General features: G+C 44.4%; 1 long non-coding RNA gene across 2 annotated transcripts in view; it reads left to right on the top strand.

Moving 5' to 3' along the window:
* The first annotated feature begins 489 nt into the window (after positions 1-489).
* Positions 490-27,667, top strand: part of LOC308069358 — a 95,101-nt gene continuing 67,923 nt past the window's right edge. For both annotated transcript variants that reach the window (XR_013930351.1, XR_013930352.1), the window contains exon 1: positions 490-27,667. This exon is cut by the window's right edge and continues 19,326 nt beyond it. This is a non-coding gene — a long non-coding RNA (uncharacterized lncRNA).

Genomic DNA, 27,667 nt, shown 5'->3' with positions numbered 1-27,667 from the left:
TTTGCAGCTGCGTTTCTGCTTGGCTTTCACTCCTTAAATCTCTGCACAGGGACTCACTCACTAGCACCTTCAGCTCCTTGAAGAAAGATAGGTGCTGTCTGAGCCTTCTTGTGTTTCAGTCCTTGGCATGTCTGGGGGTTTGTTGTTGGTGGTTTTTTTGTTGTTTTTTTTTTTTTTTTTTCCTGTTGTTTCCATTTGTTAAACCTTAGAATTAGTAAAAACTTAATTTTCTGTCTCTAGCTTTCATAGTTCCAGTTTTTTTGGTTTTAGATACTCTGTGGTATAGAAAATGAGAGGTCTGGAATCTGAAGCACCTCATTTTTGTTCCTCCTCAAACTGTTAAGCCAAATAAGCTGCTGGATGATATTTCTCTGTGTCTTGGTTACTTTAGCAAGAACAAAGTAATAGTGACCTTGGTGAAGTGCTTGGAGATCTACCAGTGATCTAGCAGTCTGGGACAGGACGTGAATGCTCTCCTCTAGCCCTGATGCAACCGAGTAGAGCTGAGAGAGTAGTGCTGCCACCTCAAACTGCCTGGCACAGTCAGGTTCTTGCCTTAGGTTTCAGGGAGATGACAGCACGCACCCTTATGTGCTGGGGCTCTGCTGCTCACCCATCACACAAAACCACTGCTGCTTTCACAGCTGTGGCTGTCCCACACCCAGCATTGGCTGTGCTGCTCACAGTCAGTCAAGCCCAGAAATCAGGGTATTGCTGCTTATTGATTATTCCCTTTAACCCTTTCAGCTGGGAGGAATTTCCAAGGTCATTTGTCTCTGTTACCTGCTTCCTTAAGGAGCCACAAAACCCATGGCATAGGAGTCGGACGAGCCTTGCTACTGTGTGCCAGGAAGCTCCAGGTAAACCCAGAAAGGTGTAGAAGCTGAAGCACCCCTAGCTCTCTGAAACCAAAAGCCTCTCAGATGGGACTGCTTGCCCTTGAAACCAGCAGTTGTTGAACTCATGAATTCCTAAGAGCACCTTCCTGCCTAAAGCTCCCCCTGCCTGCCTTGCTTTTTTTAATACCAAGGTGGTTTCAGCTTGTAGGCACCTGCTGGCTGTAGCTGTGGCACATGGACAGGGAAGACTTCCCAGAACTGACAGTTCAAGCCCCAAAGCTCAAGTGAAGGTGACAAGGATGGAAAAGTTTCTAAGGAAAGGTCCTCCTAAGGATGTGTCCCACCCAGCTGACAAACACTGCCCTGGCTCTGGCTTCCATCTTCATCCGAGTACCCAGCTCAATCGGACACCATCACCCCTTTAGAAGATGTGAAGTTTTTGGGCAAAGAAAGCCCAGACCCTTAGGGCAGGGCCAGTGGAACGAATGGATCCACTTGGTCTCAAGATCTTGTGAATGCTTGTGTTGTGTATATCCCCAGGCAGCTCCTACAGACCCTGGCCTCCCTCCCCTGAAGATTCTCTTGGCTCTGCTCCACTGCCGTGTTGGCTGGTCTGGTATTTTGTTGCAGCTGCCTCTTGCTGACTTTGAAGAGGCAGCCCACGGGAGTCAGGAAAGGTATGTCAGACTCCTGTTGCTCTCTTGCTCACTGCATGATAAAGCCCACCGTAAATTCTGCCCTAAAAATTCTTTATAGAGTCCACCTGTCCACAGCAAATAAATCAATTGCTCTAAATTAAATTCTGTAAAAGCTGAGTGGCATAGGGTACCATGTCTGGATTTATTCAGGAGCCAGGAAGACTGTAATTTTCTAAGTCAACACTCTGACCCTGCTTTATTCATTTGCTGTTCATGATAAAAGTGGATCTCTCCTTATATTTTTGACCAGTTGTTTCTTCTCTCTTAAATAGCTGTAATAAGTGTGTCCCTGAGTAGGGGGTAGTGGGGAGGAGGCACAGAGGGCTGTCATCCAAAGGAGAGAATTAAATCAGGATGTATCTGCTCATGCTGGCTCATGTTTTCACACAGCCTTCTGCTTATATTTTGCCTACATTAACTTTTCACAAGCAAAGCTAAAGTGCCAGGCAAAGGCCTCGTTAGACACACATCTTGGGGAACTCTGATGTGCCATTAATTAAGCTCTTTCACTGCCTCTTTCCTGCTGGTTTCAAGGACCAGCCTGTGTGCCTTAACTCTTTTCTTCTCTTTCATTTCCCTCTCTCTTCAACAGTGCTCTGAAAAGAGCAGTGGAGGGCTCTCTTGCAGATGGGGATGGGATGGTGTAGTGCCCTCTAAGTGAACTCTCAAGTCTTCTCTAGCAGAGGGAGAGCCCTTGCCAAGTTTGTCAGACACTGGCACACAGAGCTGCTCTCTGTCAATGGATTTGTTGGGCAAAGTCAGGCGTTGACTAAGAAGAAGATGCCAGCGCATCCTGGCACAGCAGGATCGGTATGGCACCGTCCCCCTGCCGTTACCCTTCAGCTGATGGCATTGGGAGCCTTCCCATTAGAGGGCTTGCACTGTCAGCTTGATTGATTCACCCAGATAAAGATTCAAATGGCAATTCACAATATTTGGCTCCTGGTCTTGTTGTTCTTTCATTTTATTATTTTTCTCCCTCTGTTGTCCCCTCCAGCAAAGTTTAGGGGTTATTTAAATCATGGAGGCATGTTCTCAAAAACACAGGGTGCTCTGGCTGGCTCAGCTGCTCCCCATCACCATTACCCTTCCTCCTACAAAACCACTTCACCAGCTGGGGAGCTGGTCCCCTCTATGACCCCACTAAGTAACGTCTTATCAGAGAAGGCATCTTCCTTCCAAACATGCAATAGGCATAGACTTATAAATATATACTTTGATACTGAATTTATCTGTCCTAAATATTATGCAAAGAGTTGAGCAGTTAGGGATAAACTTGATGTCTGAAGGGATATTTTCATGTCTCTATTGATTAGAAGAAAAGGAAATGTAACACTATATATCTCCTTTGCTAAGAAGCTAAGAGATGGAGATGAAGATAAGGATCAAAATATTAGTATCCCTTGGCAGCTGAATCTTTTCATATATATTGGGGGCCACTTTCTGCTGAGTCTATTGTCTACTCAGTCCTTAATGACCCACTTTTCCCCTGTAACTGAGCTCCCAGGCATGGAAGGCTTTAGCAATGCATCTCGTTTCGGGTCCCTGAATCGCCTCTTCTGTCGTAGCTGCCACTGCTGCCCTTTCTTCATCCCTCAGCCGCATCCTGTGTTAAGCTGTGCAGAGGTTTGGTTTGCAGGGAGGGAAGCTGGTGCCAGTGAGCGTGTCAGAGCCAGCAATAAAATCCCTTTGCTGGCTCCTCCTGTCCTGCAGTTTTGCAGGTAGTGGGGCCAACCTCTGCTCTGGGTAAGAGCTGGAGCAGAGCTCCGCTGGTGACACGGGGAAGGTGACAGCTCAGCGGGGAGACTTCTCACTCAAGGCAGCTCCTCTCCACTCTATGCCTGCTGTAATTAATATCCTTTTCCCTGCAGGCTGTGAGGCTCTGACAGGCTTTATTTTTAACTCCACTTAATGACAGAGTATTAAGACAAAATGCAACTTTGGTGAGCTCCAGGCCTTGGGGAGGCGAGGGCCTCCGAGCGGTGCTGTACCTGGCAAGAAAGCTCTAGTTTGCAGGCACATGTGAAATGCAGTGAGCTCGCTGTGCCGGGGTTTGGAGACCCTTCAGAGTGGGCTGCGGAGGCTCTGACACACATCCAGTGGGTGATAACTCAAGAAGATACTCTTCATCAGCCTGATCCTGCTCCATAAACCTATGGGGTTTTGGTACAAGGGAAAGTATCCCTGCCGGCATCCTTGTGGGGGGGCGCAGCAGTGGGCATATGCTGTCAGGAGACAGACGGAGGTTTAGGTCATAAATCTTCCAGATGTGGATGAGGAAAGTGAATGATAGCAGGGAGGATGTCTGGAAGATTTCTGCATATCGGCAAGATAGTAGGCAAATCCATGGAAGGCATGGAGTGAAAAGAGACAATAAGTGACACACTGTTTCCCCAGTAGGCAAGGTGGGGCAAGTTAACAAAGTGGTGGGAGTCAGTATGGAGTGGGCACATGAAGGACTGGTTCTAACCAAAGTGCTGGCCATAGCTTATAGATATGCATTTATAGATAAAAAGCCAAGGAAGAGCAGCATATAGAAGCAAAGTGTGGCAGAGTACAAAATATATGAATGTTCATCCTGGAAATAAAAATCATATGAAGAGTGCCCAGGATTTTTTAGGGTTTGGGAAGTTAGCAGTATGAGGAAAAAACCTTCCTTATGCTTTTTCTTCCAGGTCTAATTAAAAGAAAAAGTGGAAAAAAAAAAAAACCAACTCCAAAATTGCTAGACATTGACAGTTATTGTCTCCAAAGTTATCAAGTTACATTTCAACCATCACAGATTGCATTTTTCAACTGTCCCTCAGCAATGACGAAGATGATAAAGGCTTCTCTTTATTTCACACCAGCTGGTGTTCCCTGATGGCAGCTTTTCAGGGATTGTTCTTAAGACACATTTTCAGATCAAATTTCAAGTTTCTAGGCTGGGAAAAGGGCAATATGGAAAATTCTGGTGCAAGCCCTGTCTCCTTTGCTGCAGGTGAGCATGAGCATGTGCAGTTAGGAGTGACTGGAAGCACAATGGAGAGGCATAGTTCTCAGGGTTACCCTTGGAGAGCTGCAAAAGACATTCTTTTTCTTTGGGAAAGAAACAGAGCTATACACTGGTCAGGTTAACAGCCCTACTTCAAAGCTGAAGTTAGTTAGACATTCCCCAGTAAACATCACAGGATTTCTCTCTCTTCTCCCTTCCCTGAAGAAAGGGTAGGCAGGGTGAATTAAAGATGGAAATGTTTTGTTGTGAACTCTCCGAGCATCTTATTTTCTATGATACCAGTATAGCATTGTGTTTAGAGCGTTGCCAGGCAGTGTTTTGAGTGATATAAAAAATTAGTACCGATATGCAAGGAAATTAAAGGAAGCCTCAAATCTGACTCTTATTGCATGTTTATTTATAGTAGAGTCTTAGACTGTAACACACCCGGAGCCTAATGCTCACCCTTCCCCGACTGAGAAATCCTGCAGAATCCAACAGATGCATTGTTTCCCCACTGCCAAGGTGTCTTCTCCGATGGATGAAGAATCAGGACCTCTTAATCATGAGCTGTAGTATTTGCAGTGACTTTTTTTTGCAGGATCTTCCCTCCCAGTTTGCATCCTGCCAGGAAAACATTGCCAGCAAGCCAAGCTGGGAGAAAGCACATCACTGATTTATTTTAACCTCATGTTCTTCTCTTCAGTGGCAAGAGGCAGGTGATTCCCTTTTAGGATATTAGGCTCTCAGCTGTGTAGTAGCCAGTTAGTTGATCTTTTCCTTTTGCACACTCATTTTTTTTTTTGTAATCCTCTGTCCATCCTCCAGTGGAGGAGAAGCTCCCCTATAATTAGCACCACTGGCTCTGCCTATGGATTCCAGGCCAATGCGCAGAGTAATTGCTGCTCAAGATTACTTATGACACAAATGTTGACATTCTGTTGGCATAACTTGCAATAATGTATGCAGATTGCATCCTTCTAGTGCCTTAATTATTACTTCTCGGCAAGAAATAGTCAGGTTACCCTCTGCTTTGATTTGAAGGAGATAATTCCCCCTTCAGAAGCATGGTTGTTTAGGGAAAGGGGAAGGGCAAAAGGAGAGGGGGTGAATGGACAGAGGTGCCATATCATGGTTTTTCCTTCACATGGGAAGTGTCCATAGCTCAGCCTTGGCTACGTTTTCCTCCTTTATTCTGCCTCACTGTAGGAGTGGGGAGGTCTCTCTCAAGGTGAAACTTTCCCTGGAAAAACAGAGGAGTGCTGCATTTAATGAGCCAAGACAGATGTCCTATTCGACACCCTGCAGCATGCAGGAAAGTATTTAGTATTTAGTATCTGTAGTGTGATAGTGTCTAGAGGCCACAACCAAGGTTGAGGCCTTGTTGGGCTAGGCCATGTATAAAACACCTGGTTAGATAAAATTCCTGACCCACAAAGTCTAAGCTATAAATTAAACAGGAGGCTGCGAGAGGAGCGAGGAAAAAGAGATCCATTTGAAAAGCACAGATCAATGTGAAAACCAGCAACAGGAATCCAGCGAATCTGACACCACCTTACACTTATAGTTCACATTTTCTCTCTACCTAGAAGAGTCCTGGGAAAGCTGAGAAATTATTACACAGAAAAACTGTATTCAGACAAGTTTATGGAAAGAAAAGGGCAACAAAGAGCTCTAGAAACCCACCCTAGGAAAGGAAACCCAAGGCTCAGATTCTCTAACATGTTTCATATTATTATTTTATTTTTAGAAACTTACAAACACCTGAAGACATTCAGAATAGAAAATGAGATGTAAGAAAATATCTTGCAAAGTATATCCTTGGAGAATACCGCTGCACAGCAACAGAGGATGCATTCATTCCTGGAGCTCTGGAAATAACACTGCTAAAGACTCATGGTTTAGACATGGAACAAGGAAATCACTCTGTCTTTGCAAGGGAGGGCAAAAGCCTCTGCAGGAGGACATGCCGCTGCTTTGATGTGCGGATAGTAAATTATTTTTCTGATCCAGGCTCCTTCATATCTGAGTTATGCAAAGGTTTAATCTGTCCTGCTATATTGTCCATCTGTTTTGACTCATTTATTCTGATGTCCTGCACAAGTATACAATGGTTTGGAGAAATCCTGTCAGTCAATCATTCACCTGTACCCGGTTCCTAAATATTGCATAACATATGTAGCCAGCTGGTCTCAGCTTGCACTGGAGAAGGAAAAAAACCCCACCCTTTCCTGGCCTGGCTGACTGGGTGAAGGTCTCATTCTCTGGTGGCAGTTGATGCTTTTGTTGCATGGGGAAATAACTAACCTAAAAAAAGGGAGCCTGTCTCTATAACCTCCTTGAGGCACTGAACTGTGAATGTCGCCCATATGCTGGGTGTATTTCCCTGAGCTGCCTTTTGGGTTTCACTAATTGTGTCCACGTTCTTGAGCTGTCTCATGGAAAAAGAACAGGTCTGTTGATATTAAATTGAAAGTGCTTGTGAGAAATGGGTCTCCTGAGATAATTGGTGGAGGATAATTGACATCATGGGGAGTGTTCACTTTCTTCAAGTCCCTTTTGGTCAGGAGGGATTGATTTTTTCCAGGATTTAGATAAAAATGGACACCCTCCCAAAAATAATTTTCTATTCTTGCCCCAGAAGCCAATTAACATGAGGAGCTGTGGCCATTCTTTCCTTCTGGGGACTAACTGAATGAAAACCTTAGAGCGTATTTAAGTAATAAACCTAGGTACTGTAGTTATCAGGTTCTCCAGCAATTCTAGGCACAATAAATGAATAACAAATCATCCGGTTTTTGGAGGGCTTGAACTCTGACTTTTTCAAAGCAGATTGAGAGAAGCTTTAGAACAGACAAATTTGTTGGATCTAATTAGATCTAAGAGATCTTGTTGGTACTCTCCCACCTGCTCAGCCACAGCTGCAGGTCTGGGCTGCAGTGCATTTCTCAGTGTTCATACTTTTGTGCGCTGGATTGCAGCCAACAGCCCAGCAGTAAAAATGAACAGGATCATGTTGTGGTATTTTACCACCCCCACCCCTTTTTTTTTTTTTTTTTTGGAACTGAAGCTGACATAGCAGGACTCTCCTTCATGGACCAATTTTATTGTGCTTTATTCAATAGATGTACAAACTGTTGGCCGAAGTGCGTGTGTGTGTATATCTATATAGCTGTGATAGCATGGTTTTGTGCTATGTGAACTTCCCTCTCTGTAGGAGTGTGGCTAACCCCTGGGCCAAGATCTTGTTTGCATTTTCCGGGAATATTTTGCACTCACTTTCTCACAATTTGGGAAACTTTGCATATGAGTTCACTTCTCCCTTTTCTCCCCCCTTCAGCCTGTGCCCCTTCCTTCTCTGCTTTCCCCTCTAAAGCATTCTTCTCCCTCCTCAGCAAATTGCCTTCCCTTTGCCTCCCCTCGCAGCCAGACAGGGGCAAGCTTGGTGCATCCTGGCTCTTCCGTGCTGGGGTCTGTCCTTATTCCTGTTGCTGCCACTTGTGTTTGCAGTGAAGAAGACACAAGGGTCATGCTGTGGGAAGGCTGCATCCCCTCCAGGACAAAAACACATGTGGGGAGAAAGGAGAAGATGAAGTGGGTGTGGAAGGGCAGAAGGAGGGTGGAGAGCCAGGGGAGATACAGAAAGCAGTGATAAGAACCTCAGTGCAGTGGTCACATCCCTCCCTGCCACTCACAAGTAGACAGTTGAGCAGCTGCTGTCACTCCGGAGGAGAGCTGGCCTTGCTCCTGGCCCCACAGCCTTCCCTCCCCACCAGCCCACACCAGGGCAGGGTCCAAGAACCGCAGCAGCATCCCAGCCCCTGCCCAGCAGGATGGGAAAGATGCCCTCTGCCCAGCAAGCACCCTCACACCATCCCTTCCCATCCTGCCTACTTTCTCCTCTGATGAAACGCAGCCCAGGTTTGTTTAGTCAACTTCAAGTGAAATGTAGTGTGTTGGCCAAAACCCTCCATGAAAATCCTGTTAATTTGTTTGACGAGCTGACTCCAGCTGCAGCCAGACGAATAAATGCTGATTGGCTCTTTTGCTTAAACTCTCCATAATGAAATGAGCCAGCTTTGTGCCTCGGCTGAGCGTGCCAGCCGGGCTCGGCACGGGGTGGATGTGGGGGGGGCAGGGGGTGTGGGGGGAGCAGGAGGCAAGGGGAGCTGTGTCTAATGGCATCATTTCCATTTCACAATAGCTAATCCTGCCTAAATCAATGAAGCCCTGGCATCCTAATGAAATTGGGTTGGAACTTGTTCAGTTTATGATGAGCTTTTTAACCTCGGCTTCTTAATTAGCCTGGTGCGGGCTTGAAATGGGAAAAAATGGAACGTTTTTCTCCCCAGCCCATCTTTCATCGGCAGTGTAGAAATGGTGAAATTAGATGCTAATCTGATGGTTGGGTTTAAAAATAATCTGTGTTTAGCTCTCCTTGGGGAGTGTGGGGGGAAAATGGAACAAGGTTTTCATGTTTATGCGGTTGGCACCTTCCGGGGATGTGCAGGTGTTTCCCAGGCAGGAGAGGCAGGGGTCTCGGAGGACCCGCAGGAGGGGGCAGGGGGCTGTCCCCTCGCACAGGCTGGGGGCAGGTACAGGGGAGGGAGGGAGGGATGAAAGAGGAATCTCGTCCCTGTTTGTGAAATCACTTTGAACAGAAATGTTACAGTTGCTTCCGCAAAAATGACACTTTGGAATCGGGTGGGATATTTTGACTTAGGCAGGTGTCTTGAAGAGCGTTTTAGTGTATCTCTGAGAAGGAAGAATATTTGTGGCTACCCAAGTGCAAAGTGACTGAACCAGCTAGAAGGAGGCCACAACGCTCCGGAGAGGGGAGTTTGAACTCTGCCCTGGCAGAAGTGCTCCAGGTCAGGCAATTAGCCATGTTTCCTTGGAACCAGAGCCTCTTTTCACAGCAGGGGCAAGAAAACCTCTCTGCAACTCCTTGGGGCCATCCTTCCAAGGGAAAGGAAGACCAGACGTCCTTTTCTCTTTACACCCAGGAATAATGGCTTGGTAAAGTGCCATAGTACCAGGGAGAACTGGGAGGTCACCGGGAGCCATTTAGGTGAACAAGAAGCTCTTCCTCCTCTGTGGTTTTTGTCCCTGCAGACAGAGGGAAGAAAGTGTACCTCCTTTTCCCCATCACACTCTCCAGCAGAATAAAATGTGACTTTTTCCCTAAATAATTTACAGCCTGTCTTCTTCCTGAAAGTTTTGGTTAGTACAAAATGACACTTCTTACCCTTTAATGCTCTGATGAAATATCCTTCCATTTATAATTTAAGAACTGCCAGCTGGCTGAAGCAGGGCAGGTGTAGTGCTGGCGTTTGCAGGCAAATCCCTTGGCACTAGTTTGTTCGTGGGCCATGGGTGGAGACGGTGCAGGAAGAAAACTGAGGACAGGATCAGTGCAGAGACATCCCTGCCAAAACTGTGTTTTCTGAAAAGGTACAGAACAACTGGGAAACCAGCTCTGGTGCAGCTCTGAGGGATGTCTCACTTTCAGGCAAGCAGAGAGGCTTAGGGTTATGTTCAGCAGAGGCAGACTGAATCCTTGATTAAGATATGAGCCTAAGGAAGGGGAAATAAGGTCAGAGCCTTGCTCTACAGCAGTCTTCCTTTGTGGCTTTGGTCGGTATTATGGGTTTGGATCAGCGAGAATGCCTATGGTACTTGTAGATTGTGCTTAAGTTTGAATAAGCTTCAGCTTTCACAGAATGGAGCTTTGCATGTTTGTGTCCATAGGAAGAGGAAAAACTGTTCCTTGTTTTAGCGCTTTAAACAGGGAGAAATAATTACTTCCTTTTTTAGAGACGCATTTTGAATTACAACAGGTGTTTCATTGCTCCTGGAGCATTGTCACTGTGTTTTGAGTTCAGTTTTCAAGATTTTAAAACCAATGACAAGCAGCAGTGTTCAGGTTTCAGCCCACATAAGGTCTCTCTTGCAAAACTTACCGTTATATTTTGAGGATGTTTATTTTATCTTGTCTTTTTCTGTTGGTCACCGCTTCCCTTGCCCAGAATGCAGAGAGAGGTGCAGATTACTTTATCCCAAACTAACTTTTTGAACAGTAGCAATAGCACAGCCCTATCCCACCACTACAACGATGTGAAAGCAGCTCAGGGTAGATCCAAGCATGGGCGTGTGCTCAGCAGCAGGAGCATTTCCCCCCCTGTATGATGGATGACATCAGGCGAAGGCGAACAAGGAAGATGCCTGTCTGGGTGCAAGCTAGTGATGGTACTTTTGACTTTTGCCCTTCTCTGGCTGCCCATGACCCTGCCTGTGAGGCATAATTAGTCTTGAGCTCCTGTAGCTCCCCTGTGCGATGGCTGTGCAGTGCTGTAGTGCCTCTGGCCATGGGCTTTTCAGAGATATTTCATTAACGTTCAGAAATGGCACTTAGTTGCTAATAATCTACCAACATTTAATAAATACAGCCCAAGAGTTTTATAACCTGTTAACTTCCAAGTGGCAATAATTAAACAAAAATGATAAATAATTAAGGCCTAATTACATGGTATCAGTCATTTCATTTTCCAGCAGGCATGTTAAGTGCATTTGCCACTGCTGATTGGGGGCCCATTCTGCAAGCGCTCGGCACTTTCTCTGCGCGCCTGGATGGAGAGTCAGGTTCCATGCAGCTTTATGGTGGAGAAGAAAAAGGAAAATGTGCTTCATTAGCTGGGTAATTGTCCCCTTCCACCACTGAAGATAATTCCCACTGAGGCTGTTGCATGACTTTGGGAAGCCAGCAAATAGAGCCATTTGTGTCTCATGTTTCCATGATAGACTGAGTAGTAGGGAATGAGACAGATGCAGAAGAGCAGCCCTGTGCCACACACAGAGGTACCTCTTCCCACTCTCACTCACTTTGGATCTGAATCCCAAACTGATATTTGTATGCTGGGCCCTACATAATGGGGTGAAACAAAACCCGGCAAATAGACAGATGGCAGGCATTTTAAACAGTTATACCAGGATCCAAACTTATCATGACATCCACAACTGATGTAAATCAGCAAAGCCCCACTGTAGCACCAATTTATAGCATCTAAAAGTATCTGCTTCCGAAGTATTTCGGTTGGATATTGAGGACTGCCCTGGGGACAGAGCCATAGCTGGAGGGGCTCTCCAGCCTGTCAGCTGGAAAACTCAGAAGGACAGAGCATGCAGGGAGATGGCAAAAAAGGGAAGGAGTGGACAGCACTATAGCTCTGTGAGGGTCAGAGCATGCAGCAGGCACGAGTGCAGGACACTGAAGTCCTCTGTGCTCTTAATGGACAAGGATAGATGGCACAGTCTGATACAGGCTAATAAAAGGGGAGATGAGCTGACAGTACAGAAGACTGAAGCTTTCTGTCTGGCCAGAGTGCAGGGATAGTACAGGGCTGGTGAAAGGATCAGGAGGGAAAGCATGCACTAAATCCACTTAGTTATCTTCTGCCAGGGCAGCATTTGTCTGCTACAGGGAATAAATGGCCTCCATTGCTTCGAAAGCAGGGAATTGGTTTAATTGATCTCTAGTGGACCCTTAGTCAAGGAGAAGCCTTGCACATGCTTGAGCTTGCTTCCCTGAAGTTGTACATCGAGCTGGTTTGCTTCAGTTAATTTCCAAATGGTTGCAAAAAGCTTCCTGGTATTCAGGCAGCAAATTCTGCTCAGTTTTTTTAGCATCAGTTTTTAGTTTCAGTTCATCCTCTCTAGATAGAGAACATAATTTGATTTTCCCCAATGAATCTATTTCCTTTACCCCACTGTTGCAAGTTTTCGTTAAGTCTGACTGTCCATCAGCACTGGCCAATATCCCAGTGCAGTCACCTTCAGCATTGTGGCCCTAGATTACACAAATTTACTGCAATATGGGATGGGGTGAGATGCAAACACAGTCCTAGAAGTTTGCTGCTTCTCTGTTTTCCTATTTGACTCCCTTATGGCCTACTGGGTAAGAGCTAGGGACCTTTATACTGCAGAGGAAGAGTCTGAGTCAGAAAGCATTAGCCATGCAGGTGGTCATGTTAAATAGCTTCAACTACTTCTAGGTGTTAAGGAAGGAAGGACTGTGCATTGGAGGACTTTCCTATCCAGCTTGCAATAATATATCACCAGCTGCTTAATGAGCTTTTATGTTTGGGTTCCAAGGCAGCTATGGATTTTACTTTTCTATTTGTGTTTCTTCCCCAGATGGAAAGAGAATGAGGCTCAGATACAGGGTCAGGTTGTGGCCACTAAGTTATCACATTAGCTCTTCGGCAGGAACTACGTGTGACTTGAGAGCCCACTGCAAATGCAGTGCAAGGCAGCTCTTTGATTAGGGGATAAGTTGGGTTGAGTTACCTTACATTTACCATGGTGAAGGAGTCCTTATCACATCAGGCATGGAACCTCAGCTGAAAAGTGATAACTCTTAATGTGTGGTGTCTGAGCACACATTTTCATGTTTAATTGCACACTGTGGGCACTAAGAAAGAAGTCTAAACCAGCACTCCAATGCAGCATTTACCCTTTCTGCTCTCACCAGCCAGCCGTACCCTGGCCATTCACTGATTTTTCAACTGAGGTTCAAAACTGCTTGGGGAAACACAAACTGCCCTGCTAGTGAAATCTATCCTCTGAATCACAAAGAATGCTCAGCATCCATGGGCAACTCAATATTCCCACTTTGGCAGCTGGGGACTTAATCAGTCAAGGTGTTTCTTTACCACCTGGAGCATTACCTAATGAAATACTGAGGAAACCACCTCTCACGGAAAGAAAGTAAATTCTCCACGGGGGAGGATGTAGTGAGAGAAGCAAGTGGAAATACACTAGCAGAACAATACAGATCCTCACAGAAATGGGGGCACATGTCAGCTGCATCCCACTGTGAATGATGATGTGTGGTGCTGTGTTCGGGGAACTGAAGCGTCTTCAAGCATGCTGGATCACACAGAATCACACAACTGTTGCTAAGCAAGTAGCAACCCCAGATCACTGGATAAGTCTATGGGCCTGGATTGATGTGGGCATGTAAGGGCTTACTCTGACCTGACCTGAAAGCAGATGTTCTGGTGAGAGTGGGCTAATTCAGGGGGTTTGGAGTTTGCTTGAATTTTGACAGCACTCATGTGCAGCTTTTGAACCTGCGGATCTGTTAGAAGGTCCACCTTAGAAGATGAGGAGAAGAAAGTACAGTGGCAGGTCGCTGTCTTCCAGGCACCTGCTGCTTCTAGCATAGATTATTTGCAGAATGAGGCTTTGGGAACGGTTTCTCTTCAAATGACACCACCTTAGGTCATGTCTTACCCCACTGCAGAGAGAAGGCAGATTGCTCTCTTCCATGCAAGACAAAATTTCTTCCAAAAAATGGCTTTTTCAAGGGTTATTTCTATACTCAAGATCCTCCTTAGCAAGAAACACTGAGCTATAGATCTTCTCTACCAAAAGCTGGGGAAATAATTGCATTTCCCCATTGCCCAGTTGCCCTGAGGTTGCTGTGCTATTTCATCGTCCATACTTAGTCCAGCCATCAGAGTGCACTGCTGTGCTGGAGGATTTCACCCTGGGTTAATGCAGCATCAAGGAGAATGGGTGCCTGTTTAGCACAGTGACAGTTCACAGAGCAAGTCCTGGAAAGGTTGGATGCTCTATCCGCAAGAAGAATCTGCAAGGATCTGCAGAACATGCTTGTTGGGCCACATTCTCCAGCAGCAGTAGGGAGAGGATACAGAAAGCATGGATGTTACAGCAGTGGGAATACAGGGATCTGACCTATGGGAAAAGGCCTGTCAGGGTTGGAAAGACAGGTGCAGAGAGGATAGTGTTAAATCTCTGCGTAGGTCTGCTCATGGACAGATGCTTCCTGAGAAGTTACCAGTCAGGCTTGCACCTGCTGCTTGGACATGACAAATATGCTTTTCACCAAGAACCTAGCCTGCAGGTAGCAACTCTTGGGCATAAGACAAAAAAGCACAAAGTTGCTAGAAGCTGTGCTAGGCTTACTTCCACAGAAGCCACTTTCCTGCTTGCTGTGTGAAGAGCTCCTAAGGACCCAAACACCCTCACTGTGACAGGGCCCTTTTCTTTCTGCCACATCCCAATTTACATCATCCATCCCTCTCGACAGCCACTGTTGTACAAACTCCGTTCCTTTAAATTACTAGAGGCTCTGGTCTGCTCTGCCATATATGTTGGTGTCTGGGCATTAAATATTTATTGAAAGATTCATTATTTGGGCATTAAATATTAATTCATATGAAAGAATAAACTGGATGATTTGTATTGGGTTTTTATGAATTGTCTTAGAATGGGAAATGTCTGGTTTCTAAAGGGTGGTGCTTGGGGGCAGCTGGTTTTTTCGCTCCTGGTTTTTCTGTGGGAATGCTTATTGCCTGTCCTTCAGGCATCCTTTTCCCCACAGTGGCTGGCTGCCTGTACTCTGGAGATTAACTTTGCTATCAATATGTTTGTGTTTTGTTTACAAACCATAGAGTGTGAGACAACTTTCTTCTGCCCCCCACCCCAGTCACAAGTCACACACACACACACACAGAAGAGACTTCAGATGCTCAGGCATCAGTATAATTGTTTTTGTTACCTGGAGATGTCTCGTCATGTTCTGTCTCTTTAAGTGAAGTTTATGGCCTGAAAGGTAATTGATTTGCAATGGTATTTAAGACAAGAGCTGGAGGATACTGCTGTGCTCTTCTGCAATACAGTAGCCTGGAGAAAACCACTGCTAAAGCAAAAACATTGACTTTTTTTTGTGATGTGGTCTCTTCTGATGCACTCAGCAGGGGTGAAGTTTGCTCTATTTTTACAGAATTGTCTGCTATTTTCACAAAAGTAGTTTGGACACTGTACAATCTTACAAGTTGTGTTGTGACTTAGGCAATGGGTGTGGGAAGGGAGGGCAGGACACTCCATTCTTTTGATTGCTGCTCCCTCCTTTATCTTTTGCCTTGGATTAGGTTTTAGCTTGTTTTTCCAAGGAAAGGTAGTTTTACGCAGGAGTCAGGCAGGGCTGGAGAATCTGCTGAGGTTTAGCTGCATGGTGTATAATGGCACAATGGGAGGGATAAATACATTGATGATTATGGGTAGGGACAGTGCCAAGATAATATTAGGGGGTAGGATTAGAGAAGGTTGATGGGAAGATTTTCCTAATACACTTGAGCCATTTGTACAATTGGTCTATCAGAAAAACTCAAAATTGGAGTCTGCTGCAGAGACGGGAGAACATAAAAAGTCCCAAAGTCGATGGCAAATCTCCTCCTTTCCTAGGGTTTGAATTTCACCTGCCCTCTATGGAGCAGGAACACTACAACAGCTGGGTGTTTTAGCTTTGAAAAAAAAAAAAAAAAAATCAGACAGGGATAATCTCCCTAATGTACCTGAGCAACAAAATAGAGCAAACTCTCCTTGCAGCTTACAGGGCTTGCTAGATTCCCTGTCCTAGCAACTTCAGAGCATGGTCGTTTCCCCGGGCTGAAATTATGGAGGAACTGTGATTAATTACTACCACGGAATGAACGGCAATAGTCAAGATGATCACAGTAGTAGTTAGATCATTCTGTGCAAAGACTTCTGTCAGCAGCTTGTACATCTTCTCATGGAGAGACAAACTGCCAGAAATCAGAGTCTATGAGCTTTCCAGAATTTCATCTACACATTTAAGCACGTCTTTCTGGATATAGATGCCCACGGTCAGATGTACGTGGTGGCTTCCTATTGCTGTGTGCTGTAAGGAATCCTTTCCTGGGTGAAGTGGCATTCATGCATCAAAAATCAGCCTGCAACAAGGACAGGGTGACAGTAAGGGTTAGAAACTTTTTCACTTCTCCGACGTGGATTTCCAAAGGAATATCTGCCATGTGCTTTGACTCAAGTGAATTTTCCCTTCTTATGCTGGACAACTTAAAATTAAGGAATTTGACACATTATAGTTTTGCCACCTCCAATGGAAACTGAATGCTTTCTGTGACTCAGATCGCTCCAGAAATCATGTTCAGAGGCCAAGCTGAAGATGAGTAAAACCTGCTTCATCCCACCACATCAGAGGTCAAGCCCAGATTGGAAAGTTTATCAAAGATTGTCACAAAATGGGAAACAAAATTTTAAGTGCCTTGTTCAGACTGCATGAAGAGATTGGCTCCCTGTTGTACACAGCTTGCAGGTACTCTGCAAAATCCTTCTAGTGTGGTGTCGTGGAATCAGCTGAAGCTCCACAGAAGCAGGCAGTGGGGGCAAGGAGATGCACACAGTTGTGAACCTTGCTTCCTGTGATCTAGCATTGGGAAGATTTACCTTTCCAGGACATCCAGAGCTCAGCGCCTTTCCCTGTTTCTACAACAGGGGACACAGGAGCTTCAGCAAGCAAAGGTGTCTGCTTCCTTCTCCACCTTAAGGAGGGTCACTCCTCCCCACCTTAATCTTTTATATACTCACTGAATAATAACCTTTTCTGGTCATTTACTCAGCAAGGATTTGTCATTCCAAGATTTCATTAATCCTATAATATAAAACCCCAAAGAGGTCTACATGGCTGAGCAGCAGCGTTTAATTCCTTTGGTAGCATTCACAGCTTAAACCCAACACACACAGTTGAAGAGCAAATAAGTTTTGAAGGGAGATGTCAAAAGCACTATCCTCCACTGCTTTTGGGGACCACTGACTTTTGTCATCAGAGTGTTAAATAGGCATTAGGAGACAAGGGGATTCCAGCAGACCAAAACTCCTCTGTCTCTGGGAAACCCCTAGCTGAATCAGCCACTACAGCAGTGATGTAAATCCAGGCAAACGCAATTTATTCATGTAATTTTGGTCCATCCCTGTGCCAGTGGCTCCACATTAATCAAGGGACTGCTCTGAAAGTTGCCAGAGATGCTCTCTGCCTGCTGTTCAGAGCACTGTCCCTCTTACACATGGCTTTCTTAGGAATGTGCCCACTCTCTCAGATGCCCAGAGAGCGCTGCTTTGTGGGATTATTACAGAACCTCTTGGGGAAAAGACAAATCAGACTTTTATCTGCTTTTCTGCTTGCCACAAGCTAGTCCCAGCTTCCAGCCACTAAAGGCACTTCTGCTCCTCTCTGCTCTGTCAAAGGACTTAAGATGATCAATTTATAATGTCTACAGAGTGCTAGGATGAAAAGATGTTCTGAAAATGCCTTGGATGAAAAGACGCTATAAAAAAATAATCTTTACCCTGATAGACTGATTACAATCTATTGTGCCATGGATTAGTGGGTGAGTATTTATTCAGCTTATTTTTTATTCCTATGTACAGATGCTCTGGACCACAATGACCTCTTTGAAGTCATTATTGGCTCTTGCATCCATGAGTAGCAGAGAGGGCACATTAATAAGCTGTGTATAGAAAAAGACAATGAAGTCCCCAAGAAGTCATTAAGAGTCTATTGTGTCAGTCTGACTGTAGCCTACAAAAGATACTGAATCTGTAAGCTAAAAATATCCTTCAGAAATGCTGTTGACACAGTTATTTCACATTGGCAGCAACATCCTCCCCCCATATACACATGCTACTCTTGCTAGTCCTGCTCAGAGCAAGGCATGCTCTGGGAAGCATCTGGCTTTGCCTGGGATTCAGCGATCTCCAAATGACACTGTCTGCACAGCATCGTCCAGCTTTGTTAGGGAAGTGCGAGGGAAAACAGGAACTGAAATTTTAACCCTGTCCTACAATGCCCATTGTGTGAAATGCTACACAAACACCCAGCCAGGGGCTGCTGTTACGTCAAAGGGCTGGCAGCAGGAAGGAGCAGGACTGGAAGAGATGGGAAGGACAGAGGTACCCGCTGGGTTCCTGCCCTTTTTGGACCCAGGGGGTGTGCAGCCTCACAAAAGCACTGTTTCCTATGCCTCAGCAAAACTTTGAGAGTTAGACTTCATCTCACTCCAGCAGCGGAGGAGCTGACCTTACATTTTTCTAGTGATACCACCCCTGGCAGTCTGCCGCCTACATGGGGGCTGGGATGCTCAGAGGAGCCAGTCTGGTCCCAGAGGTTACAAACCTTTGCAATGGATGGAGCAGCTCAGCTGACTCAGAACTATTGCTCTGGGCTGTCTGCAGGCTCAAGCAGACATCACCACATTTTCAAGGTGTTCCTCACAATTTCTGGGCTTAGGGATGTTTCTTTTTTTAATGGAAGCTGGAATTTAATTGTTACTAGTCAAAATGAGGAGATGGAGACCAATATATGTTCAGCCCTTATTCTGGTTTGAAGAAGTCCTAAACTAAGAAGACAGTTCACATCATCCTTAGTGCAGTTACCACTGTTGACACAACAAAAGAACATAACTCCCTCCAATGGCCCAGCTGTATTGTAAAAACCCTAAACAATACCAACACAGCAGGCTTACCCAGATACCAAAAACTGCTCTGATCCATTCCTGGAAGTGGGTAAAATACAACAGTTATTTCAACAGAGGGTTTGAAAAGTCCTTTAATGGTGAGCCATCTCACCCTAACGTGTTCTGATCCTGTAAGAAAAGTTTGCAAGTATAAATAACCACTGAAACAAGCAAAGAGAAAGATGGGAATTGATGTAAAATCCAGTCCTGCTTTTCTTTTTCCTGCTTAAAAAGGATAAGGAACAAGATTATTCCCCGCCTTACTCGGCTGTGGAGTCTCCAATATTGTGTCTAACTCATGCTGAGTAATGCGTATTGATTGCTTTGTTACAAGCTTTATTGTTCAGTCTATCACCAATAAAAAGTTTATGTAAAACAAGAGCTGAAGAAAGTAAGTGAGAGAAAGTGATCTGGAGAGTGTGAATGCACACAGGGGGTAAATGTTACTTTTATTTCCACACAGATATCTTATGCTCAAATTTTAACAGCAGGAACTTATTTTTCATCACCCTGTTTTAAAGCCTTTTTGTTTTTTTTCCTACTAGCTCATGTTCAAGTTTTCTTAGGGAAATAAAGTACAAGGAGGGAAAGGAAAAAACAGGTAAGGATGCTAAATTTGCATATGCAAAGGAGTGGCTGAGCATTTTGCTGCATTTAAAGGAATGGAAAAGGAAAGAATGAGGATTTACATAGTTTGCATGAAACCCTAGTTTGTGTGATGGTCTTTAGGGCTGGGTTTCTCTAAACATGATGTGGTGGGCATAACTACCAACCCTTGCCTCTGCCTCTCAGTGGCTTCTGGGGTGAAAATTATTTCATTTTCATGGTCAAATGGTATTGCATGCTATGGCCTTCTCTAGGATGATAAATGGAATGGGGCTAGTGACAACAGTACTCTATTTGTAAAGGGGAATGCTCCCCTTTGCTAGTGACTTGACTGGGATCCACCCAGTCTGATTCTTAAATACTGGAACTGCCCTCACCAGTAAGCAGGCATGGAAATAGATATAGGGGATAAAAGAGGTTTTGGTGATGGACCAAGACCCACCCCAGGATCCTGTTGCTGCATGATTCCAGCAGGGTGACTCAGCTGCGGTGCTGGCAGAGGGCTGGGGTGTCCCCTGCTTGTGCCATGGCTGTCAGTGGTCCGCGGTATGTGCCATGGCTAGCAGTGGTCCTGGTGCCTGCCGCAGCCTGGCTCTTTGCTGAAGCCAGCCCTCCTTGCAAGCTGCCTTTGTTGCTGGGTTTCCCTGCAAGGCATCACAAGGACATTTATCAGTCTCGGTTCTTGCGGTTCCATTAACTTTTCTTGGCCTCAGACAATAAAGCCGTGGAGTTAATTTCATTCATTTAACCAGTGGGAAGGGGGTGGGGGTGAAAAATAGACAGAATGCATTTTCTTTTAATCTGATGGATACAGGATGCTGTGCTCGCATCCCTGATACAGTCAGCAGCGTCAGCACTCACTAGCATCTCGAGCTTTGCAAATAATGACTCACTTGGTTCAGTGGTCAAACTGATGCAAAATTGTAGAGTAAAAAAGTGCTTCAAGGTTATTCAACAAGAGGTTTTGACTCAAAACTGCAAGTTTACTTTATTTTAAGGCATTAATTTCCATCTTTTGTTGTTGTTGTTGTTTTCTTTTCTAAGTAACAGAGGATAGAGGCCAGTTTCAAAAATAAAGCACTATTTCAGAAGGAAAAGTGGAAGCATTTTAGTGGAAGCATTTTGTTAAGGAACAGAAATGTGGAAAAATGTTTTGACCTTTCTTTTTGTTTCTTAATTTTAAATTTGTATTTTTGTCCTGGCTGAAATTCTTCACATGCTGAGTTTGAACTGAGAAGTACTGCTATCGCTTGCCCCAGATTCCATATATTTGTGAATTAGGTATTTTCACAAGGAACGTTGCCTTCCTCTCTTACCATGATCCTGAGGAGAAATGCAAGCAAGTATTGTAGCAGGCAACAGAGGAGTGTTTGCTGAAACATCAAAATCACTTTTTATGAGTGGAATTGGAAGAGGAACAAACATGGAGCATCCCTTCATTATTTTTTTTGCCCATATAACAGCTCTTCCCCAGCCTGAAGGCTGCCTGCCTGGGCTTATATACCAGCATTGTGCTTGGTAGGGAGGGTGGTTCTCTGGGCACCAGGAAAATTGAAGAATGTCAATCAAAAGCACAACCATGGGTCACTAGAGGGGGGTGCCAGGTGGAAAGCAGAGAAGAGTGCCTAGCAGATGTGAGAGTAGTGGAAACCAAAACTGTATTACCCACTCTTATTACTAGCCTCCCTCCTCTTGGAATTAAAAATGGGCTATTTAGCCCAGTCTAGTAGAATTTTGGTTAAGAATCTTCAAGCTGGCATTGATAACTTGCTAGTAAACCCAGGTTAGGGAGCCTTCTCAAACAAATTCTTTCTACCTGCAAAATAAAAGCATTGGTTATTTGTGTTCCACTCCATCAAGCGTGCTCAGGTGAAGAAAGAATACACCAACTCTGTATCTCGTGATCCTGTTTGAAAACTTTGGGCGTGTGTCACAACATAATTAAATCATCTGCTCTACAAAGATGCTATTTAATAAATTCCAAGGGAATCCAAATTCTGAAATGGAAGAAAAAGGAAGAAAATGGCCTGAGGGACACCGGTGACAATAGAAAATCACTTCAGCAAAGCATGGCATCGGAGGAATGCAACTCACTGTTGACGTTATGCATCCTCCACTATGTTCTGTCTGTGCTGGATGCACACCCCTGCTGGTTATTTTTGGCTAACAAGAGCAAAAGCAGGGGCAGGGCTGCACTGGCTGTGCTCCCCCCCACCGAAACGCAGCCGCTCTCGGGGGCTAGTGGTACGGAACTACAGCAAGTTGTGTGCCTGAAGGACAGAGAGAGAAAAGAGGGTAAGGAAAAAACCTGCATCTGTTTGGAAACTGGGAGATTTGGTACAAAATAAACTCAGGCTGCCCTGGCAGAGAGAGTGTTTTGTGGTCAGCAGCTCATCACCCACAGGAGTTTCTTGGTCCACGTTTGCGCTGGGTCTGGTGCTGGCTGGCGGTGGCTGCTCTGTGCTGATGCGCTGGTGAGAGGGCTCTGCACAGCTGGCTGTGCCACAGCTGTACCGCAGGAGGGTTTCTCCATCAGTTGGAAATAGGGGTTCAGGGGCCAGATAATCCTTGCCAAAGCCTGACAGCTTCCTATGGCAGGTGTCACTTTGGACACGAGCAACGAGTTATTTCATCTCAACTCCAGAATCCAACTTGTGATAGCTTCAACCTGCCCTGTCTCCACTCACAGCACCCTTATTTTGATAGGTACAGCAAATTCCTTTCACTGAAGCAGGAACGAGAGGTTTTTGCTGTGTTTGAGTGAGCGAAAACCCAAATGATTCTCTTCCTAATTAGCCTAATGAGCCTTTTGGCTCTCACATGATGACAAGTAAATGAATTTGCCCTTTCCTTGACAAGTTCTTATGGGAATGATCCGAAGTCTTTTGTAACAATGCATCAAAAGTACAAAGTCATTAAAAACAGTTGTCCAACTATGAAATTAGTTATTGATTAATATTGCTTCCAGACAGCCATATTGTTCATTCAAAAAAAAAAAAAAAAAAGAAATAAAAAGAAGAATTCCAATGTTCATATTTGTTCATGAAAGTAGGTTACTGAAATGTGCAAATCATTTGGGATCTTGAGGTCATGTGTGTCTGTGTTTCTGTGCTCAGACACACTCGCTTTTTTTTGTCTGGAGCTCACAAGGGGTCTTGCACTTCAGAAAAATAGATGATCGCTGCAAACACCTCGACTAACCGCACCTTGATGCGCCCATTCCCCGCCGCAGGGATCAGCTTCTCCTGGAAGAAGCCTTACAGAAAAGAGCAGAACTAGTCCTGCTGTGAGGCGCAGGGACCTTGTCATCCCCCAGACTGTGAAACGTAGTTAAAAAAAGAACAGAGGGCTCCTAAAAGGAGCTGAAAGGCCCACGATCTGTGAATAGAGCCAGGAAATAACTGAGTCATCTCAAGTGTTAATAAGGCCCAAAAGAGTGGTATTAGAGTGAACGAGAGCGCAGAACAGGCTGTGAGCAACAGCCCCATCTCCACAAGGAGAATTTCCATGGCCACCCAGGCAGGTCAAGAGATGTGTGTCTGCGCTTTTATACTGTTCAGCCTCCGTGATCCTTCAGTCTTTGGATGGAGCAGAAGAAAAATGATGGGAGGTGGAGGGGGGGGGGGGGTAGGGAAAAGGCATCAGTGAATCAACACTTGGAACCACACTAACCAGCAAGTCTGTGCTTTTTTCAGATGGTGGTGGTCAGCGAGGGGGAATGACTGGCTTTCCACAGTGTTATAACTTTGTATGTTACAAACCATAATGCATTTTGTAATCCTCTCCTTTGCACATAAGTCACACTTGTCAGAACCTCAAAAAATCCAAGTGCAGTTCAGATTTCATTTCACTCTGAGCTAATTGCCAGTCAGAGTTCATTTGTGGGCTGAGCTGATCAGAAATTTTCAGAAATGCAGTAAGCTTTTTCCATATAAATATCTACTTACCAAAACCAACATGTTTGGCCAAAAAAAAAGGCAAAAAAAAAAAAAAAAAAGCATATTTCCTTGAACTTTCAGTTCTCAGAGGAGTCTGGCTCAGCAAATGGCACAGTTATAATGTTGTTTCTCCATTACAATTGCTTCAGAATGATTACTCTTCTATTTCATCCTCAGCTGATTAGTCCCTAGGCTCAATTGCTTTCAAATGAATAAAATACCATCTATTTGTGGGTTTGCTTCTGTGGGAAAAAATCTACTTATTGTGATAAACTAAATAGATTGTTTTTGTCTGCGTGGGGTTTTGTTTTGAAGAATGAAATAATTTTGCTGGAACTGAAATTCTGATTTTTGAGTATCCTAATGCAACTCCTGTCTGTTGATGTGAGGAACAGTTTGCATACCTGATACAAGTAGGTCTAGAAGCCTCAACTGAATTTTGGAAAACGTGACAAATTTTTTCCTGTTTTTCTCTTCTCTGGAAAGGAACTGCTGAAATGCCCCACACATGCCTGTATATCCATCTCCACAAAAATGCCAGTATTTATGATTTTCCCATCATACATATAAGGATGAGCAATTGTTCAAGAGATGCTGCACTTAAAAGGTATATAGTCCTTGCCCTCTTTTTTAATATAAGGTGTTAAGATAGTTTGGAAAAATTTTAGATAGCCATCCAAAGTGAATCTTATCAGGTTTGCCTATTATTTCTTATCAAATCTTAAACATGCCAGGCATAATTTAGATTGAGATATTTGGTATTTCACAAACCCTTGTTATATGTCACTCAAATCCAGGTGATGGGCACTTCAGAGAAAACCAAGGTGCAGTTTTGAGCATCTCTTTATAAGTTTCTTTGGGCCAGAATTTCTTACTTGGAAAGCCTCTAGTAAAGGCTTGCATTTCTGATAAATTTCCATGCATTATTAACCTAATAGGACCCAACATACATTCTAAGTTTCTCATTAATATTTTTTAACACATTACGGCATCTTTACCCTTGAGCAGTCAACCGAGTTTTCATCTTCATAAAAATGGGTTCCTCATAATCAGACAATATCCAATCATTTCCAGTCCATAAGGTAAATTTCCGCTATATTCTTTTAATTTTGCAGTTTTCTTGCCAATCAGCACAATACATTTCACACTATGGATATTTCTCTATAAACCTTGCCACTGTTGCCAGAAGCTACTACCTGGAAAGGATGCTAACTTGAGTTGGAGGATGTGTCAAAGAGGTCACCTCAGGCTAAATGAAAACAGGACCTCTAGCATTTCCACCTTATTTTTTAATTTAGACCCTGTACTGATTATCATCATCTTCAAAATGAATAAAATGCCAACAGTATTTTTGTGATCTGGCAATAATATACCAATGATATATTATTTACCAATATTGACTGGTAAATAAAGAGTACTGCAGCCCACTGCTTTACTTGTTAATTTATCCATATAGCAGGAACATTCTGGAGTTCAACAACTGAATACCACAGTCTGAGGTGATACAAAAAAACATGAAAAGAATGACCCTAAGCTAAAATGATTACTGGTGTTTGTTAGGTATGACTGCAATAACAATGAAAAGCAGCCAGAACAATTACTGGGTAAAAAAAGATATTTTTTAATATCAATTCAGAAGGGTTTTATTGTTATTATCTAAAATTGAACTACGTAGACTATTTTAAGTGGGTAGATTTTTGTTTTGTATCCATGAAATTGCTACCATATTAACAAGATTTTCCAGACATTAATGGATTGATTTCTGTATAATTGTAACTATATTAATTCATCCCAATTACCTCTAAGTAAAATTTAAATTAAGTTAAATTGGAGAAATTAAAAATGTTTGAAAACCTTGCATGGAAACCTTAAGGCATCATAAGATTGTAATTTCTCATCTCTAATATCATTCATTCTGCAACTGAGAAAACAACGCAAGTAGTCTTGGTTCTCCCAAGATTTGTAAACTGTTATTTTCAGTACATTTCAAAACCAAGTTAATATTCTCTCCATAAAACCAATATGATATCACTACCCCCCTGTGCCCCCTAGCCCCCCACTCCCCCCCAAAATGTCTCTGGCTGTTTCCTCATTTCAGTTTGTTTCTTATTGAGGAAGCTGATGCTTAGGCAAGCCATTTATAATGCAAAGATGTTCAACTGTAAAGACAGATTTAAATACATAGTGGAAGCCATGGCATTGGTCTGAGAGAGCGAGCAGTCACGATAGACATAGAGGAATCTTTTGGCACCAGAGGAACTCAGCAACAACCCACAGCTCTTGTGTGAGCCATTGCTCCAGAGGGCAAACACGCACTGCTTACCAAGGTCATGGCTATGGTGAGCCTCTGCAGGGCTTGGTGGCAGATCTGGGCTGAGACACCTTTTATCCGATCTTGGAGAGCACAGCTGTATCCCAGCTTAGCCAGGATCTGTGTTGGTTATGCTGCGCTAGAAGAGTTTATGTTGAAACTGGCTTCAGGTGGAACCTCCAAGAGTTCTCTCCTCACTGGAGCCAGAGGAGCTGTGCTGAAGTTTACATGCACGTGAGAACTGGGAATGGAGCTGGTGCACATCTGGCAGGAATTTGAACAGTTTGGTAGAGCAGGCTCACACATGCCAGCTTTGCATATGTTTCTCTACTGTGTTTTTGAGATCTTGGTGCTTGATATCTCAAGGTATTTCAGCTCACTTGCATCTTTGCTCATCTCATGACTGGCTGTCTCCTCCAAAAGACCTTTCCAAACCCACATTTCTCCAGGTCCTGGTTTCGGATACATGCTGGGCTAGGAAGGGCCTGGGGCTGCATGTCTGTTGAGGTGTTTGACAGGCTACACTGAGATGGAGATCAAGATTTATTAACAGAGGCTCTCCCACTGCCGCTGCTCGCAGATCAGGTCTTCTCTGCAGCTGAATTTTTCCAGTTGTGCTAGCCTCCATAGGCTGCAAGGGCTGGCCAGGTGGTCTGCTCTGAAATGCAGCAGCTAACTAGAACTAGCATAAATCAGACAAAATACAGTTTAGATCATCTGTGCTCAGCTGGAATGAGGCAAATGCAGGTTGCTCTGAGAGAACCAAGAAAAGCCACCCTGCTCTCTGCAGCAGAGTCACTCATACAAGACAAAGGTGCTCGCAGGAAAGAGATGGCTTGCAGAAAGGTGTTTCTTAATTGCATTTTGGTTCTGGACCCTCTGGTAAGCAGAGACACACTGAGAACAAATGAAAGTTTCTGGTGTTGGGGAAAAAAAAAGGAGGAAAAAGTTTTGCCTCTTAGAGCAGGGAAATAGTTTGAGGCTATGTTTTAATTAAAATGAATATCTGCGCTATCTTAATGTTATTGCCAGTTAAGTGTAGCAGGGTGATTTAGAGTTCTATAACACAATTATACTCCGGTAATGAAGCTCCGCAGAATTATCCCAGGAATTCAAAATGCAGAGGGAGCAGTAGCTCTCATTTGTAACCATGTTACAACCTTTATTGTAACAGTATTTTCTGTTTTCCTCAAAGATTAACTCAGTCGTATTTAAGTCTCCCGTTACATTAAAGAGAGGCTGGGAACGGGAGACAGGAGCTGTTTCGCCATCCCCGCAGCGGTTCGGTTCAGAATGTTCTTCTGCCAGCAGACAGCTGGGTGCCTTAACCTGTTCGTGCTCCTGGTCCTTCTGCCGGGGGGCAGGATGCGTGTAACTGGAAATGTCACAGGCAATGTGGGTTTGCAAGTGAGACCTCAAGTAAGCGAATATCCCAGCAGGGAAATGTCTGTTGAAGGTGCCTTGGCAGGTGGCCTGCAGCCTTTGAAGCTTTACACCGTTGCAATACAGCTGCTTCTGGTTCCTTTGGGTGTGCTGAGGAGGTCTTGTTTGCTGTGGGGCTCCTGATGGGGTTCCCTGCCATGGAAAAGGGCTGCAGGGGAACAGGCAGTTCCCTGCTCTGCTTAGTCCTCTTCCATATACGTGAAAAAACTATTTCCACACCTTCAGCTGTGTTTCCAATGCAGCAGGAGTCACACACTTCACAAAATTTGCTGGAGTTATGTATTTAGAGCTACATACCATTGGGTCTGACCTCTGGGGAGTATCTGGGTCATGCCTGGGTTTTGTACCTCGGTATGGTTAACCATGGACAGAAACATTCATACTCTGCAGGGAAAACACTCAAATTCAAGCAGATTCACCCTTCTGTCCACACATGGAAGTGCCTCATTTCTCCACTCCAAGAACTGATCTGGTTAGTCCACAACTGAGCTGGACCAC

This window comes from Falco punctatus (genome assembly GCF_963210335.1).
Source record: "Falco punctatus genome assembly, chromosome: 9".
Classification (NCBI taxonomy): domain Eukaryota; kingdom Metazoa; phylum Chordata; class Aves; order Falconiformes; family Falconidae; genus Falco; species Falco punctatus.
Note: the sequence above shows the minus strand (reverse complement) of the source record. Positions and strands in the feature narration are given on the sequence as shown.